This window comes from Budorcas taxicolor, chromosome 8, assembly GCF_023091745.1.
Source record: "Budorcas taxicolor isolate Tak-1 chromosome 8, Takin1.1, whole genome shotgun sequence".
NCBI lineage: Eukaryota > Metazoa > Chordata > Mammalia > Artiodactyla > Bovidae > Budorcas > Budorcas taxicolor.
In genome coordinates this window covers 79,992,113-80,010,752 of record NC_068917.1, presented here as the reverse complement: position 1 = coordinate 80,010,752, position 18,640 = coordinate 79,992,113, and positions in this window count along the sequence as shown.

The window sequence follows — 18,640 nt, the reverse complement described above, 5'->3', positions numbered from 1 at the left end:
CGTGTTGGAGAAGATTCTTGAGAGTCCCTTGGACTGCAAGGAGATCCACCCAGTCCATCCCAAAGGAAATCAGTCCTGAATATTCATTGGAAGGACTGATGCTGGAGCTGAAGCTCCAATACTTTGGCCACCTGATGCGAAGAGCCAATTTATTGGAAAAGACCATGATACTGGGAAAGACTGACAGCAGGAAGAGAAGGAGATGACAGAGGATGATATGGTTGGATGTCATCACCGACTCAATGGACCTGAGTTTGAGCCAACTCTGGGAAATGGTGAAGACTGGGAAGCCTGGTGTGCTGCAGTTCACGGGATCGCAAAGAGTCAGACAACTTTGTGACTGAACAACAAATCTTAGTCCCTAGAGTTGTGCTGCTCAGACTTTACTGTGTTTATCAATCAGCTGGAAGTTTGTTAAATGTGAACTCTGATTCAGCAGCCCTGGAGTAGAGTCTAAAAGTTTGCATTTCTAATAAGCTTCCCCGTGATGCTAATCTTGCCAGTGGATAACTATGCTGAGTAGCATTTTCTCACACCTCTAGTCTCAACATTCCTCGATTACAGAAAATCCAGAATATAGTCCCTCTTGCAGTGCCTAGGAACTGATTAAAGAAAGTTCTTTTCTTAACCCTTCTTTACCAAACATACCTCAGACAGAGAAGTCTCACCTTCAACCTTCTTCTCCACTGGAGACCTCCCAACTTACCACCCAGCCATTAGTAGGAAGGGGAAAGGAAGACCTCTGATCCCCTACTCTCTAATAGGTGAGTTTGGGGTAAAACTGTTGTTCTCAAAGTGTGGTCCCCACACCAATAGCATCAGTGTCACTTGGGATCTTGTTAGAAATGCAAATTCAAAATTTCTAGGAGTGAACTCAGAAATCTGAAGGTTTTTCTTTTATTATAGTTGATATACAATAGTATATATAAGTTACATGTGTACAATATAGTGATTCACAATTTTTAAAGGTTATTCTCCATTTACGTGTGTTAGTCACTCAGTCATTATCTGGCTCTTTGTGACCCCATAGACTGTAGCCCACCAGGCTTCTCTGTCCATGGGGATTCTCCAGGCAAGGATGCTGGAGTAGGTAGCCATTCCCTTCTCCAGGTTTCTTCCCATCCCAGGGATTGAAGCTGGGTCTCCCACATTGCAGGCAGATTCTTTACCATCTGAGCCACCAGGGATGCCCATACGCCATTTATAGCGTTTATATTACACGAAATATAGCAAATACCTATTTTCTATGTTATAGGAAATATAGTAAATAACTATGACTGGAGTATAGTTATTAAAAACATTTGCTATATTCCCTGTGTTGTACAATATATCCTTGTAGCTTATTTTATACATAATAATTTGTACTTCTTAATCCCCTACCTCTATCTTGCCTGTCCCCCACTTCCCTCTTCCCATTGGCAGCCACCACTTTGTTCTTCATATCTGTGAATCTGTTTCTTTTTTGTTATATTCACTAGTTTGTTGTATTTTTAAGAATCTACATATAGTGATATCATACAGCATTTGTCTTTCTCAGTTTGACCTATTTCACTAAGCATAAGACCCTCATGGTTCAGCTATGCTGTTGCAAATGGCAAAATTTCATTCTTTTTTACAGCTGAGTATGTATGTTTGTATGTTTGTATGTATGTATACGTCTATCCATTGTATGTATATGAACCACATCTTCTTTATCTGTTGATGGACATTTAGGTTTCTTCCACATCTTGGCAATTGTAAATAGTATTAACATGAACATTGGCAAGCATGCACCTTTCAAATTAGTGATTTTGGTTTTTTGGATATATACCCAGCAGTGAAAAATAATGTAAGTTTTAACAAACCTCCAGTCAATTCTGATGCAGGCTTAAGTTTGAGAATCACTAACATGGGCAAGACTCATGGGCAAGAGCCTATCAGTACTCACAGCTTTGTATCCAAAATAAAATGCCTGCAATATAATCATTCCCCTGTCCTAAGTCATGTCCTACTTGAAGCAACAGATGACATATCATCATATCCTGCACCAATCAGTTTAGAGTATGTTAGTACATGATTGTAGGGCCTGCATCTGGCATCTCAAAGAATCACACAGACACTCAAATTCACTCCCTCAAGCAGGATCCCTCTCAAGCTTCCTGCCCTGCCAGAAGGCTCACCATAGTGTCTGGAACCACCTGCACAGTCACTCTGTCTCTCAACCTGAAGAGATGATTTATCTACCCAACTCCTTCAACCAGGTAAGAAGACATCTTCTTGTCATGTTCCTCTCGTGGGGATGGGGGAGGGACGGTGGTGGGGGGGCGGGTGTGAGTGTGTGAACTTCTTGACTATACGTTTGAAAGAGACCATCTCAACCTGAGTCTTATCAGAAAGGTTGGGACACCAATATATTAGGCTAAAGTAACAATCTGTGCCCTAATGCAATAATATTATGGAAATAAATATAATTCACAGCTCCTACCCTCTGCTGTACTTCCCTTGTTTTCTTTGAGAAAAACAATAAGAAAGTCTCATTAAAATTTTTGTGGTAATTTTTAAACTTTATAAAGCCAGCCCTAATAGGATAACATTTGTTTCTTTGTCTTGCATGGAAAGTCGTGATTCATCCCACTGTGCAGTTCCACCTTGTTTATAAAAACGTTGCCATGGCAACATTTTTCAAGTACCAAGTAAATTGTGGAAGAGCATATACAAACACCTATAGGTAAATATTTCATTACTATCTACACAAACATTTCATTCATTGTACCCACTCTCTCCTCTTTCCACAAACCCAGCTCCATTAAGATCCAGTTTTGAATTCTTTCCTCCCAAAGACATGTGAAGACCTTGCCTCACCAGAAGAGATCCAAATCAAAGCAATCTGGGTTTGAATATTTTAAAATAGTTTTCCTTTTCCCGTGGTTCTATTGGGCTATGATATAATAGAAGTTTTAAAAATCAAACAAGAAATTAATAACCAGACTTCCCTTGTGCTACAGTGCATAAGAACCTGCCTGCCAGTGCAGGGGACACAGGTTCGATTCTGGGTTTGGGAAGATTCCACATGCCACAGAGCAACTAAGCCCTCGAGCCACAGCTGCTGAGCCCGCATGCTGCAACTACTGAAGCCCAGGTGCCTAGAGCTCTTGCTCAGCAAAAAAAGAGGCCACCACAATGAGAAGCCTGTGCACCACAACTAGAGAAAGCCTGGATGCTGCAACAAAGACCCAGGACAACCAAAAAATAAATTAATTAATAGAAAGAAGCTAATAACCAAAGTCTTCTGCATCCCAAAAAGCAAAAATTCTTGCTTTCCATCTCCATGCAAATAGCACAACTCTTAGACTGCACAGCAGTATTTTGAGTTGATTTCATAGTAGCTTATACCTGATAAAGTTAATTCAGCTTTGGGACCTACAAAATGGAGTCCACCACCGTGGCCCTGAGCATGACACAAACCTATACTTAAGACAGCCTCACCTACAAGAAACACCTGTCAAGGATACTTAACACAAACCAGTTAATGATTCTCCCAGTCAGCTAGCTCACCTTATCCTAAAATCTGGGACCTGTTTGCCTTAGAAAGAAATACCCAACCTCCCGGCCAATCAAGCCCCGGTTCCCACTCTCTCTTCTCACACTCGAAAACTCGGTTTTTGCCCAAAACCTCCAGGAAGAGTGCTCCACTGCTTGTGAGGTGCTGTACTCCTCCCATCCATGAATTGTTTTCCCTTAAATAAAGGACATCAAACTTGTTACAAAATTGTTTTAGTTTCATCACTTGATACACTTTTATTGGGCATTTATGTACTTGTCTAACAACCTCATTAGCCCCAAGCCCTTAACGGGTAAGACATCTGTGTTACCCATCATCACTTCTCCTGTATCAACAGGCAAAATGGTCCCTGGCTGCCCAACCAGGCACAGATGCATTAGAATTGCCCCGGAACTGTCAAAAGTAGAGTCCTGGGTGTCGTGCGAAGAATAATTCCTGCTTGACAGTGAAGAACTGCTTGGAATGCATACCCTAAGAACGGCACTTCTAAGAGTGAAAAAGGTGCGATTAATAATTTTACAAGGACGATAGACATAAACCAGAAGTTTCCTGGTAAAAAGGTTGCACAATGTCCTTACCAGTAATTCTTCTTTGTATTTAATAAAATACACTTGATTAGGTTTCCACGAACGGAGTTGGCTGCTTGTTTAGGTGAACATCTGATTGTACCATCGCCATTGCCTTCTCCACTTTGGATAGATATGTTGATGTAAATCTGATTTCCTACTGTGGGCTTTTATACACTGGAAAATGTATAGACTGTCACCAGCATAAAGACAAAATCAAGTTAATTGCCTGCTGAGCTAAGGGAGAACTTGAGCTCTGCACTACTTTTTGTCTAGGGTATCGGACACTAGTTTGGAATTTACCAAATATTAGAAGTTTAAAGTTTAAGCAGGGTTTGATTAGGATTAAGTGAGGATCATGATACAGCAGTCTAGCATCAGTGGAAACAGCAAGGTGAGTTGAAGAAAAGATTCAAAGAACCTTTTTTTAATATGAATTTATTTATTTTAATTGGAGGTTAATTACTTTACAATATTGTATTGATTTTGCCACACATCAACATGAATCTGCCACAGGTATACACATGTTCCCCATCCTGAACCCCCCTCCCTCCTCCCTCCCCATACCATCCCTCTGGGTCGTCCCAGTGCAACAGCCCCAAGCATCCAGTATCGTGCATCAAACCTGGACTGGCAATTCATTTCTTACATGATAGTATACATGTTTCAATGCCATTCTCCCATATCATCCTACCCTCTCCCTCTCCCACAGAGTCCAAAAGACTGTTCTATACATCTGTGTCTCTTTTGCTGTCTTGCATACAGGGTTATCGTTACCATCTTTCTAAATTCCATATATATGCATCAGTATACTGTATTGGATCTTAGAGTACTTTTCATTGAAGCATTTATGGGTCTTTCAGGAAGTCCCTAAAATGAACAATCAACTCATTTGCCTGGGCTAGAGTCTCTCTGAGTAGTAAAATGTTAATGAGGACAGTTGGATAGCAAAGTCATGTTAATGCAGACAGTGAACTGTACGAGGGATAGTCTGTTCCAGACCTCAGTGTCCTATTTTCTAGAAACCAATTTGTAACATGTATAAATAAGTCTTAAAAACGTTCTCACCTGTTATATTGCAATTCTGTTCCCAAGGAGCTAAGGAAATAATCTGAAACCAGTACAAAGATTTATGAAATAAAGATGTTCATTATGAACTAAAATAGTTTAATAGCCCTGAATTGGAAATAATCTAAACGTCTAATAGTAGGTAATAAATGTGGTATATATAATTTCACAAAAACATCAAAAGTTTATTTTTGAAAATGTAATAACAATGGAATATACATGCTCTACCTTTCCTAAGAGAAAATAAGCCAAATTATAGACTCAAATAACAAAGAAAAAAGTTACTGAAAGAAAATATACTAAACACAGCAAATACACCAAAATGATACTTCTGGTAGTTAATTTATAGACAGTTTCAATGTTCTTTTCAGTGTTTTACATATATATGTCTCTGTCTATATATATATGTACATATATACATATATATTCTCTGTTAAAATGTTTTTAACAGAGAATATATATTTTAACAGAATATATCTTTATAATAATTAACAAAGCATATATTGCTTTTATAGTCAGAATGTTTTTGCATAAACAGTAATATCATGATGGAAAAATAGAAAATACAGGCAAACACAAAAGAGAAAAACGTGAATTAAAATTATCTGTAATCCTCCTTCTCAGAGGTAATTATATTTAACCTTGTGTGAAAAGCCCTGTCTTGGTGTCCAAATTTTCCTTTCTTATAGCATCTTGTCTTTATTTCATTAATGCAGTTTTATCTCTGAGGATATTAATTATAGCCTTTGTGAACTTTTATTCTACCTTCTGCTTGTCTTTGTTTCCTGTTCCTTTTTTTCTTTTAATATCAGTCTCTCATATTAAATATTTTCACCTTAAGATATTTCCTTAATTACATGATGATTCATAGCTACTCATTAATCTTTTATTCTCAAAAAAGCTTTGTGTTTGTGTTTCTGTTTGTGGATAAAGTTTATAGAATGGTGGCTTTCAGCACAGAGTCGTTGGCATGGACCCAGCCATGACACTGGGGAACACAAATTTCTGTTTCTATAGGTCTTTTCTCCTCACCTGCTCATTTTTCCCTCATACACCATTCAGTATAAATGTCATACCTTTCTGGTCTCTTTATGTACCAAGAAAGAAATAGTCCAAGCATGATCTCTAATAGCCTCTAGGGCTTTAAAAGAAAACCAAGGTCCCTTCCCACTGGAAAGGAATTTTCATCAGGTGCCAAGAAGAAAACCCCTAAGGGAAGCTTCCAGCTACTGTTGCATGTATGTGTGTGTATGTGGGTGTATGTAAGCAAGAACATTAAAAGAAGCTCAACAGCTGCCTGAAAGAGAAATATGAGTGACAAAGGTGATAAATCGTGATACACATTCAAGCAACAACTGATTTCCTGCCTCAACTCTTCTGGGCTGTTGGGGTCACCTGTTCCCTAAATTATTCCCAGCATACTCTCCCCTGTCCACTCATCTTTAACACCACACCCCAGATAGAGAGGGCCTCTTTGTGGAAACTGAAAGTAGTCATTCAGAATTGGTTTGACAGAAGGGTTATAAATAAACTCAACATATGGTATCATGAATTTAATAAATGATATAGTTAAGAATTTACTTTGGTTAACCTCTAGTCTAGCACTGACCAGTAAAAAATACAAGGTAAGCCACACATACAGTTTAAAATTTGCTAGTAACCACATTAAAAATATATATAAAGAAATAGGTGAAATTAACTTTCAAGGTGGCACAGTGGTAAAGACTCTGGCTGCCAACGTAGGAGACATGGGTTTGATCCCTGGATAGGGAAGATTCCCTGGAGGAGAAAATGGCTATCCACTCTGGTATTCTTGCCTGAAAACTTCCATGGACAGAGGAGCCTGGCGGTCTACAGTCCATGCAGTTGCAAAGAGTCAGACATGAATGAGTGACTAAGCACACACACACATAACTTTAAGAATATCTTGATTAAACCCAGTATCTCAAAATAGTATCATTTTAAAGTTTTAATATAAAAGATATTAATGAGATATTATCTTACATTATTTTGTATTAAGTTTGAAACCCCACGTGTATTTTGCACCCACAGCGCATCTAAATTCAGACTGGCCACATTTCAAGTGCTCCATGTCCACCTGTGCTCGAAGCTTCCATACTGGATAGCTCAGATCTAGCCCCCAAATTAAGAATAACTCAGCTGTGGTACACAACTCATTTCTCAAGCTTTAGAAGAAACTGGGGAGATAAAAGTCCATTTCCTGCTGACTAGAGTAAAATTTGTATTGGCGGTATTCCAAATTCCTCAAATATTTAGAATGCATGAAATGAGATGAAAGTGTTCTCTGATCCACATATAGTAAACAACAAAAGCTTTAAAAAAATACTTTTTCCTGTGTTGAGGCAAACTCTCTGGCTGTGGCCAGGGAACAGTTCAACAAGGGCTGCAAGCTAAATGTATTTAGGAGCCAGACAAGTCACATAAATTCGTGGGAACCAGCATGCTATGTGTGAGACATCAGGGAGTGTCAGCAACTGTGCCAGATTGGAAAGTGCATACTTTGTCTAAACATGCTCAAGTTGAAAATCTGCATAAATACCCTGTATGTCCAACAAACCCATCTGTGAACTAGATTTGGCCTGTTTGCAACACCTAACTCAATGGCACCAAAAAAGGGAACATCATAAAGGAAAGGCTTGTTTTATCCCCCGAGTGGAAGATTCTGTCTCTCTGCTTACACTGCCAAAAACAGTATTTTCTCCTCCCAACGATCGAGGCTTTTGTGATGTAAACGTGTCTCCACTTAGAGTTGCCTATTAGAAGTTCAGACTTTGGAATTTTCAACAAACAGGAAACCTATTAGACATAAGTAAGTATATAAGATTCATAAGTAAGATTCATTAGCATGAAATGGCATGATGTGTACAAATATCCTTGCTTGCTCTCCAGACATGGATTGGAGTGTTATGAGGCCACCCTAAGAACCTAGTCTGGGGACGTCCATGGTGGTCCAGTAGCTAAAGATTCCACGCTCCCAGTGCAGGGGCTTTCGATCCCTGGTCAAGGAACTAGATCTCACATGCCACAACTAAGTGTGCATGCCTCAATTAAAGATTCTGTGTGCTGCAACTAAGACCTGACACAGCCAAATAAATAAATACTTTGTAAAAATGAACCCGAGTTGATCACAGCTATGATACTGGTCTCCTGCCCCCACTGACCAGCCAAGCAGCATTCACTGTGTAGCTGTGCTATTCAACACAATATGCCCTCTGACTACCTTCAATTCTGCTCTAACTAGAAGCACTCTTTGAAAGATGGGGAACATTTTAAAAGAAAAGTTAAAAAGAAAAACCTAATCAACTGCCTTAGAACAATGTTTTTAGTTCTGAAAAAAAAACTTAGAATATGTGACAAGGTGTGCATTCCAACACTTATTATTTGCCTTTTGGAAGGATTTACTAGCAGGTGCATGCACGCGTGCTCAGTCGCTTCAGTTGTGTCCTGCTCTTTGTGACCCTATGGACTGTAGCCCACCAGGCTCCCCTTTCCATGGACTTCTCCAGGCAAGAATACTGGAGTAGGTTGCCATGCCCTCCTTCCTGAGATCTTGCTGATCCAGGGCTTGAATCCCTGTCTCCTGCATCTCCGGCATTGCTGGCAGATTCTTTACCTCTGAACCACCAGGGAAGCCCCTATCTAACAGGTAATCGAAGATATTTCACCTAAGAGCACAAAGGTGTTACAGAAGTAACCTCAATAAGAGAAAGTGAACACTATATTGTAAAGCAACTGAACTCCAATTTAAAGAAAAAAGACTTCCAAAACAAAACAAAACTTCTCATTACCAGCTCCAGGATGGGACACCCAGTTTTGAGGGCATTAACCCACCGTGGTCCTCTTTGCCTGGCAAAGCAATAAAGCTATTCTTTTTACTTCAAAAAGAGAGAAAAAGAAAGTGACTGCCTTTTAAAAAATCATAGTACCCTTTTCTGAGTGTTCATGAGATCATTTCTTCTGATGGAGTGACTCTAATCTGGATGTTGTCATCACAGCAAAAAGAGCACCCTCTTTTAAAAAAAAAAAAAAAGACTAGCACCCTCCTAATTCCCTTATTAGGAGGAAATAGTTTGGACATTATCAGATCACTCTTCTTAGGGAGTGCATTAGTTTACTTGGGCTTCCATAACAAAATACCACAGACTGAGAGGCTTAGACAAGAGAAATTAATTTTCTCATCGTTCTGGAGGCTAGAAGTCCAAGGTCAAGATGTTGGCAAGGTTGGATTATTCTAAGGCCTCAGTCTGTGACTTGCAGGTGGACAACTTCTTGATGCCTCTTCTTATAATTTGTCCTCCTGTGCCTAGGCATCCCCGGTGTCACTATCTCCTTTTAGAAGGACACCAATCATATTTGGTTAGGGTCCACCCTAACAGCCTCATTCTAACTTAGTCATCCCTTTACAGGCCCTATCTCCAAACACCATTACTTCCTGAGGTACTGGGACTTAGGACTTTGACAAATGAACTTTGGTGGGACACAATTCAGTCTATAACCGGAAGTAACATTTCCTGATAACAAAAATAGCTAACACTCATTGAGCAGATCTTACCTGTTATTAGCCATAATAAGCACTTTACATGTTTTAACTCATTTCATCCTCCCATCAACCCATGAGCTAGATACTTTCATAATCTCTGTTCTGCAGATACAAAGATTGGGCAGAGAAAGCATAAATAACTTCCCCAAGGTCTCATAGCTAGCAAGTGGCAGGGCAAGGCTATGAAGACAAATACCTTGGCCACAAAACCCAAGCATTTGGCCACTTAACAGATAGAAATGCTTTTTCAGTAGAAAATCTATTTCAATCTATTTCAAATTGGTTAACAATGGTTCGATATTCTTTCAGGGACTAAATCATGCTCCCTAAAACTCTTATGTTGAAGCTGTTACCCCTAATGTGACTATAATTTGGAGAAAAGACCTTTAAAGAGGTAATTAAAGTTAAAGGGGGTCATAAGAATTGGGTCCTAATCTAACAGGACTAACATCCTTACAAGAAGAGGAAGAGACACCAGGGATGCATGTACACAGAGAAAGGCCATGTGAGGAAAGCAAGAAGGCAGCCATTTGCAAGTGAAAGAAGGGCCTCGGGAGCAACCAACCCTGCCAACACCATGATCTTGAACTTCCAGCCCCCAGAACTGTGAGAAAGTTTAATTACTATTGTAATTAAGCCATTCAGTCTGTAGTATCTAGTTAAGACAGCCCGAGCTGATTAGAACCTTGTTTTAATCCCTTTGTCAAGAGCTAGTGTGGAGAAGGCAATGGCACCCCATTCCAATACTCTTGCCTGGAAAATCCCATGAACAGAGGAGCCTGGTAGGCTGCAGTCCATGCGGTCACTAAGAGTCAGACATGACTGAGCAACTTCAATTTCACTTTTCACTTTCATGCATTGCAGAAGGAAGTGGCAACCCACTCCAGTGTTCTTGCCTGGAGAATCCCAGGGACGGGGGAGCCTGGTGGGCTGCTGTCTATGGGGTCGCACAGAGTCGGACACAACTGAAGCGACTTCACAGCAGCAGCAATGTGGAGAGAGACTGATTATCACAGATAACGTATACAATTTTGGTCGTAAGACATTGTCAAATCAGCAAAATTTTCAGTTAAGTGGTCTTCTTACAATGCTGGACCCTGGACGTAGAAACATTTTACAGAAAGCCCTGGGTTCTGCTTTCCACACCCAGGTAAGATGTGGGTTTCTAGATTCTGTATTTGGATTGTGGAGCTATGAGAACATGATGCTTGTAAATATCATGAAAATTGAAGTACATTGATTGGGACTGAAGGGTAAAAGGAAAATAAAAAAGAGATTGAGAATGTTGACAAAAGGGCAATGGAACAATAAGAAATTGAGTTTTTCAGGCTTGGTAAGATTCTACTTCAGAGGAATCAGATGCTTCAACTACCCATTCTGTTAGGGATTCTGGGATCCAAGGGAAGCCATGATGAAGGCAACTACATCTGTTTTCAATGAATGTGAGGACCTCACTTCTAATAAGATCTATAATCCTTTGCTGGTGAAGTTGGACACTTACTCCAAAACTTCAAATGCTTGTGGATATCCACACCCTGAAGAACTGAACTGCGAGTGTTTGTGCATGTTTTAAACAATTATTAGAAATCAAGACAAGGGTTTGAAAAACAAAGTTGCACAACTTGCTGTGAGATAAAAGTGTGATAAACATTGTCATCTATAAACTTCTAATTAATAAAAAGTGAAAGTGTGAAAGTGTTTAGTCGCTCAGTAGTGGCTGAGTGACCCCATGGACTGTAGCCTGCCAGGCTCCTCTATCCATGGTATTCTCCAGGCAAGAATACTGAAGTGGATTGCCACGCCCTTCTCTAGGGGAATCTTCCCAAGCCAGGGGTCGAAACCGGGTCTCTCACATTGCAGAACTTGGATTTGGGGACAAATTTTTATCTAGATGATCTGGTATTTTTGTTTAAACAGTTTAGTAACCTGATACCCATTGAAATAATAAATAAATCAGTGAAAGACCCGGTGTAGACCATGCCAAAAGATGTAGCCTTATGTAAGAGAGCATTCATTCAATGCATTTACTCAGTGACATTTGTTAGCAGACCATTACGTGCCTCTGTGCCAGGCAGGTACTGGCTAGCCTGAGTTGAATAAGCCATGGGAAATAGAGAAAAAACAAATAAAAAAGAAAGTGAACTCCTAAGATATGGGAGTGAGGGCAACAAGTCTTAGGAGTAATAGAAATAGCTTGACATTGAGGTGCTTGGAAAGGAAGTCCTTGTGAACTGTTTAATAGTATAAATTAACAGAGAGAGCAGACAGCCGGGCTTGCCAAACAGAGAAGACCTTGAAATAGTTAGGAAGAAAATCAATCCAGGTAAAAAGAGAAAAATGGGCTGAGTCACACCTAACCCTCCACACTTGAAAACTTCACCAATCTGGGGACAAAAAAAGAATTTGCATGCTTATTTTGTTATTCAAAGTAAGCTAATTACTGAGAGATCACTGCAGTGAGTTCTATATGTTTCTATATGTTTCTTCCCATCACTCTGTAAATCTCTGTTGTGTTTTGAGCAAAGCAATAATTTGCTTTCGTTTAAGATTTTCTTGTGAACCCAAAGAACACTGTATCACTTATTACAGAAATACATAAATCTAGGTATGTCTTACCTACCAATTTGCACACCTCCAAAGTGAGTGTGTATAAAAGGGGTTGCAATTGACTGAGTGGTATTAGGGGTGTGTGCAAGGAAACCATGAACTGTAAGTGGGAGTGCATGTGTAGTACGGTATGGTCAGATATAATAATGTTTTGAATGGTGCTGACAAGTCATGAGTCACTGAGTACACCCGGAAAGATAATAACTTTCTGGAGGGAAAAAATCACTTGGGGAAAAACTGCTTCTGCCTTTGCCTTGCTGATTAATTTGCTAGAAGGGCAGGCACATGTTGAGCCCAGGGGTCGGGCAGCTGTGCGTGCCCCACTCTCTCTTTTGAGGAGATAGCAAATGACCACAAGACTGGCTGACATCAGGGACTGGTCAAGAAAACGAGTTCCAGGGCCTCTGGGACGAGCAGTCTGTGGCTTCATTCCTCGAAGCTCGTGTCTGACATGACAGCACAGCCCTGAGGGGAGTTATGGTTCTGGGAGGGCCCCAGAGATGAAATAGTGGTAAAGGGCTCAGGCTGACTGGCAGGGAGGAAAATGCAACATATTAGGGATCTAATAGGAGTCTGATAGCTCTGTCTCTAGAAAACCAAGTTTATTATATTTTTATAAAGACAAAAAAAATAATTATTTTATCAACTCCCCCTATAACCAGTGTTTGTTTGATTTGGGGTTTTTTGGACTTAACAAAAGCTCTATCATATTCATACCAATCACAGCAGTCATTAAGTGGGCAGGGAAGTTAAGTGTGAAGGCTGCTTCCCCACCTGCAACCCCTCCTTTTCATCTACTCCCCACTGCTGAGGCCTATGGCTCTAAATGAGGCAGAGTTAAAATTTTCATCAGGAACCTGTCCATCCAATGGAGTCTGACTCTTAATGTGCATGCATGCCTGCTAAGTTGCTTCAGTTGTGTCTGACTCTGTCAACCCTGTGGACTGCAGCCTGCCAGGCTTCTCTGTCCACAGGATTCTCCAGGCAAGAATACTAGAGTGGGTTGCCATGCCCACCTCCAGGGGATCTTCCTGATCCAGGGATCAAACCCATGTCTCCTATGTCTACCTGCAGGGACAGGAGCATTCTTTATCACTAGCACCACCTGGGAAGCCCCTGACTCTAACAGGCATGTACACTTAATTCTACACATTAAACAGAGGCTTGAGAAAGGGGTTGATTGCTGAAGAAGGCTTTCTTATCTCTTCTTACTAGAAGAGATAAGAAAGCCTTCTTCAGTGATCAATGCAAAGAAATAGAGGAAAACAACAGAATGGGAAAGACTAGAGATTTCAAGAAAATTAGAGATACCAAGGGAACATTTCATGCAAAGATGGGCTCGATAATGGACAGAAATGGTCTGGACCTAACAGAAGCAGAACATATTAAGAAGAGGTGGCAAGAATAAATGGAAGAAATGTACAAAAAAGATCTTCACGACCCAGATAATCATGATGATGTGATCACTAATCTAGAGCCAGACATCCTGGAATGTAAAGTCAAGTGGGCCTTAGAAAGTATCTCTACGAACAAAGCTAGTGGAGGTGATGGAATTCCAGTTGAGCTGTTTCAAACCCTGAAAGATGATGCTGTGAAAGTGCTGCACTCAATATGCCAGCAAATTTGGAAAACTCAGCAGTGGCCCCAGGACTGGAAAAGGTCAGTTTTCATTCCAATCCCAAAGAAAGGCAATGCAAAAGAATGCTCAAACTACTGCACAATTGCACTCATCTCACACGCTAGTAAAGTAATCCTCAAAATTCTCCAAGCCAGGCTTCAGCAATACATGAACCATGAACTCCCTGATGTTCAAGCTGGTTTTAGAAAAGGCAGAGGAACCAGAGATCAAATTGCCAACATCTGCTGGATCATGGAAAAAGCAAGAGAGTGCCAGAAAAACATCTCTTTCTGCTTTATTGACTATGCCAAAGCCTTTGACTGTGTGGATCACAATCAACTGTGGAAAATTCTGAAAGAGATGGGAATACCAGACCACCTAACCTGCCTCTTAAGAAATCTGTATGCAGGTCAGGAAGCAACAGTTAGAACGGGACATGAAACAACAGACTGGTTCCAAATAGGAAAAGGAGTACGTCAAGGCTGTATATTGTCACCCTGCTTATTTAACTTATATGCAGAGTACATCATGAGAAATGCTGGACTGGAAGAAACACAAGCTGGAATCAAGATTACCAGGAGATATCTCAATAACCTCAGATATGCAGATGACACCACCCTTATGGCAGAAAGTGAAGAGGAACTAAAAAGCCTCTTGATGAAAGTGAAAGAGGAGAGCAAAAAAGTTGGCTTAAAGCTCAACATTCAAAAAACGACGATCATGGCATCTGGTCCCATCACTTCATGGCAAATAGATGGGGAAACAGTGGAAACAGCGTCAGACTTTATTTTTTTGGGCTCCAAAATCACTGCAGATGGTGACTGCAGCCGTGAAATTAAAAGACGCTTACTCCTTGGAAGAAAAGTGATAACCAACCTAGACAGTATATTCAAAAGCAGAGACATTACTTTGCCAGCAAAGGTCCATCTAGTCAAGGCTATGGTTTTTCCAGTGGTCATGTATGGATGTGAGAGTTGGACTGTGAAGAAGGCTGAGCTCCGAAGAATTGATGCTTTTGAACTGCGGTGTTGGAGAAGACTCTTGAGAGTCCCTTGGACTGCAAGGAGATCCAACCAGTCCATTCTGAAGGAGATCAACCCTGGGATTTCTTTGGAAGGACTGATGCTAAACCTGAAGCTCCAGTACTTTGGCCACCTCATGCGAAGAGTTGACTCATTGGAAAAGACGCTGATGCTGGGAGGGATTGGGGGCAGGAGGAGAAGGGGACAACCAAGGATGAGATGGCTGGATGGCATCACAGACTCAATGGACATGAGTCTGAGTGAACTCCGGGAGATGGTGATGGATGGGGAGGCCTGGCGTGCTGCGATTCATGGGGTCTCAAAGAGTCGGACACGACTGAGCAACTGAACTGAACTGAACTGAAATGAACTGAGAAAGGGATTGTGTGAGCTGAGGAAAGGCACTCTAGGGGGTGTGAGAAAATAGCCTGTGGACCCCTGAGAAAGGAAAGCTCAGAGCCTGCAAGGGGCTCAAGAAAACGGAAGGCTTTGTGAAGCTTGGCAAGGAAGGAATAGACTCCTCAGTGCCCGCAGGACATTAAGAAGCCAACAGATGGAGTTGAACTGGACTAGCTAATACAAGACATGGCCAGTATTAGTTGAGACCTGAAATCATGTACCACTTCAAGCAGAGGATGCCCCACACAGTCACCAAGGGGGTCTTTCATCAAGAATTTGTTTATCACAATGTGCCTCCTCATATGAGAATTTTTTAACAGTTAAAATTAATAGCTGATTAAGATTTAAAACTCTGGTGCTGTGAAAGACAAAGATCCTAATACAAGTTGCCACCCTGCCGTTTCATAAGCAATCATATGAGATTATTGTTTTAATCCACTTAGTTTTGTTTTGCAGCTACAGCTTACTAATACAACTTTACACCTATTTGCATGGCTACCATTTAAGAAACAAAGAAAGGGAGAGAGAGAGAAAGAAAAGAACATAAAAAGTACACTATTGGTGGGAATGTAAAGTGATGTGGCCACTGTATGGCAGTTCCTCCATGTACTGAAAATAGAATTACCATATGATCTGGCAATTCCACTTCTGGGTATATATGCAAAATAACTGAAAGTAGAGTTTAGAAGAGATGTCTGTACACCCATTCTCATTGTAGCATTATTCACAATAGCCAAAAAGTGGAAGTAACCCAAGTGTCCAACAAGAGGTACATGGATAAACAAAATATGGTGTGCATACAGTGAAACACTGTCTGTTGCTGTTTAGTCACTAAATCATGTCCCACTCTTTTGTGACCCCCTGGACTGTAGCCCACCAGGCTCCTCTGTCCAAGGGATTTCCCAGGCAAGAATATTGGAGTGAGTTGCCATTTTCTTCTCCAGTGGATCGTCCTGACCCAGGGATCTAACCTGTGTCTCCTGCACTGCAGGCATATTCTTTTTTTTTTTTTTTAATTTTTATTTTTACTTTACTTTACTTTACAATACTGTATTGGTTTTGCCATACATTGACATGAATCCACCACGGGTGTACATGCGTTCCCAAACATGAACCTCCCTCCCACCTTCCGCCCCATAACATCTCTCTGGGTCATCACCATGCACCAGCCCCAAGCATGCTGTATCCTGCGTCAGACATAGACTGACGATTCAATTCTTACATGATAGTATACATGTTAGAATGCCATTCTCCCAAATCATCCCACCCTCTCCCTCTCCCTCTGAGTCCAAAAGTCCGTTATACATATCTGTGTCTTTTTTGCTGTCTTGCATACAGGGTCGTCATTGCCATCTTTCTAAATTCCGTATATATGTGTTAGTATACTGTATTGGTGTTTTTCTTTCTGGCTTACTTCACTCTGTATAATCGGCTCCAGTTTCATCCATCTCATCAGAACTGATTCAAATGTATTCTTTTTAATGGCTGAGTAATACTCCATTGTGTATACGTACCACAGCTTTCCTAGCCATTCATCTGCTGATGGACATCTAGGTTGTTTCCATGTCCTGGCTATTATAAACAGTGCTGCGATGAACATTGGGGTACATGTGTCTCTTTCAATTCTGGTTTCCTCGGTGTGTATGCCCAGCAGTGGGATTGCTGGGTCATAAGGGAGTTCTATTTGCAATTTTTTAAGGAATCTCCACACTGTTCTCCAAAGTGGCTATACTAGTTTGCATTCCCACCAACAGTGTAGGAGGGTTCCCTTTTCTCCACACCCTCTCCAGCATTCATTGCTTGCAGATTTTTGGATCACAGACATTCTGACTGGTGTGAAGTGGTACCTTATTGTGGTTTTGATTTGCATTTCTCTAATAATGAGTGATGTTGAGCATCTTTTCATGTGTTTGTTAGCCATCCGTATGTCTTCTTTGGAGAAATGTCTATTTAGTTCTTTGGCCCATTTTTTGATTGGGTGGTTTATTTTTCTGGAATTGAGCTGCTTGCAGGCATATTCTTTTACTGCTGAGCCACCAAGGAAGCCCAGCCACCAATGAAATATTATCCAGCCCTAAAAAGGAATGAAATTTTGACATATGCTACAACATGGATGAACTTTGAGCACATTAAGGGAAATAAACCAATCACAAAAAGATAAATAATGTGTGATTCCACTTATATGATATACTTGGAGTAGTCAAATTGACAAAGACAGAAAAATAGAAGGGTTGCTGTCAGGGGCTAGAGAAAGGGGGAAATAGGTATAGAATTTCAGTTTTGCACAATGACAAGAGTTCTGAAGATTGGTTGCACAGTGTTAGCCACTCAGTCGTGTCCAACTCTTTGCGACCCCACGGACTGTAGACCACCAGGCTCCTCTGTCCATGGAATTCTCCAGGCAAGAATACTGGAATGGGTTGCCATTTCCTTCTCCAAAGGACCTACCTGACCCAGGGGTTGAACCCAGCTCTCCTGTAGTGTAGGTAGATTCCACACTATCTGAGCCACACAGGGCCACCAGCCCCAGTGTATCTGTATAATGGAATATTATTTAGCCATAAAAAGGAATTGAGTTCTGAAATACACTACAATATGATGAATCTTAAAAACACACTAAGTCAAAGAAGTCAGTCAAAAAGACCTCATATTATGATTCCATTTATCTGAGAGAATCAAAGAAATATTTCCAAGAGTGCCTAACACAGCCTATAACATCTGTTAGTTACTGATCAAATGAATGAGTGAATGAATAAGAATTACAGTATTACATTATTTTGCATTAAATTTAAAAGAACCAATTGGATATCCTAGAAAATATATGTTAATTTATAACATATTCCAATTGTTTTGGCTAATAAAAATAAACTACAATCTGATGGGGGGAAAATGTTAAGATGGCATGCATATTTTATGTTTTATATATATATTATTGTAACTTTTTTACAAAACTAATGATATAAATCCCAAAGTCTCTGTTCAGTATTCTCATCCCTTCTCACCCAAACTTGACCTCACAACATGAAGATTTTGTCCTCAGTTCCTCAGAGAAATCTCTATTCTGATACCAACTTCCAGTTCAGTCGGAAAAAAATAGAACACATGAAATTGTTACCCATTCTATGCAGCTCAGTCCCCAGGCACAGAAACTGGGTTGTTGTTGGGTTTTTTTTGTTGTTGTTGTTTTTGACCATACAGGTCAATTGTGTTTTGTCAGCAGGATGCCACACCACAACTTTACCACAAAGTTATGGTAAA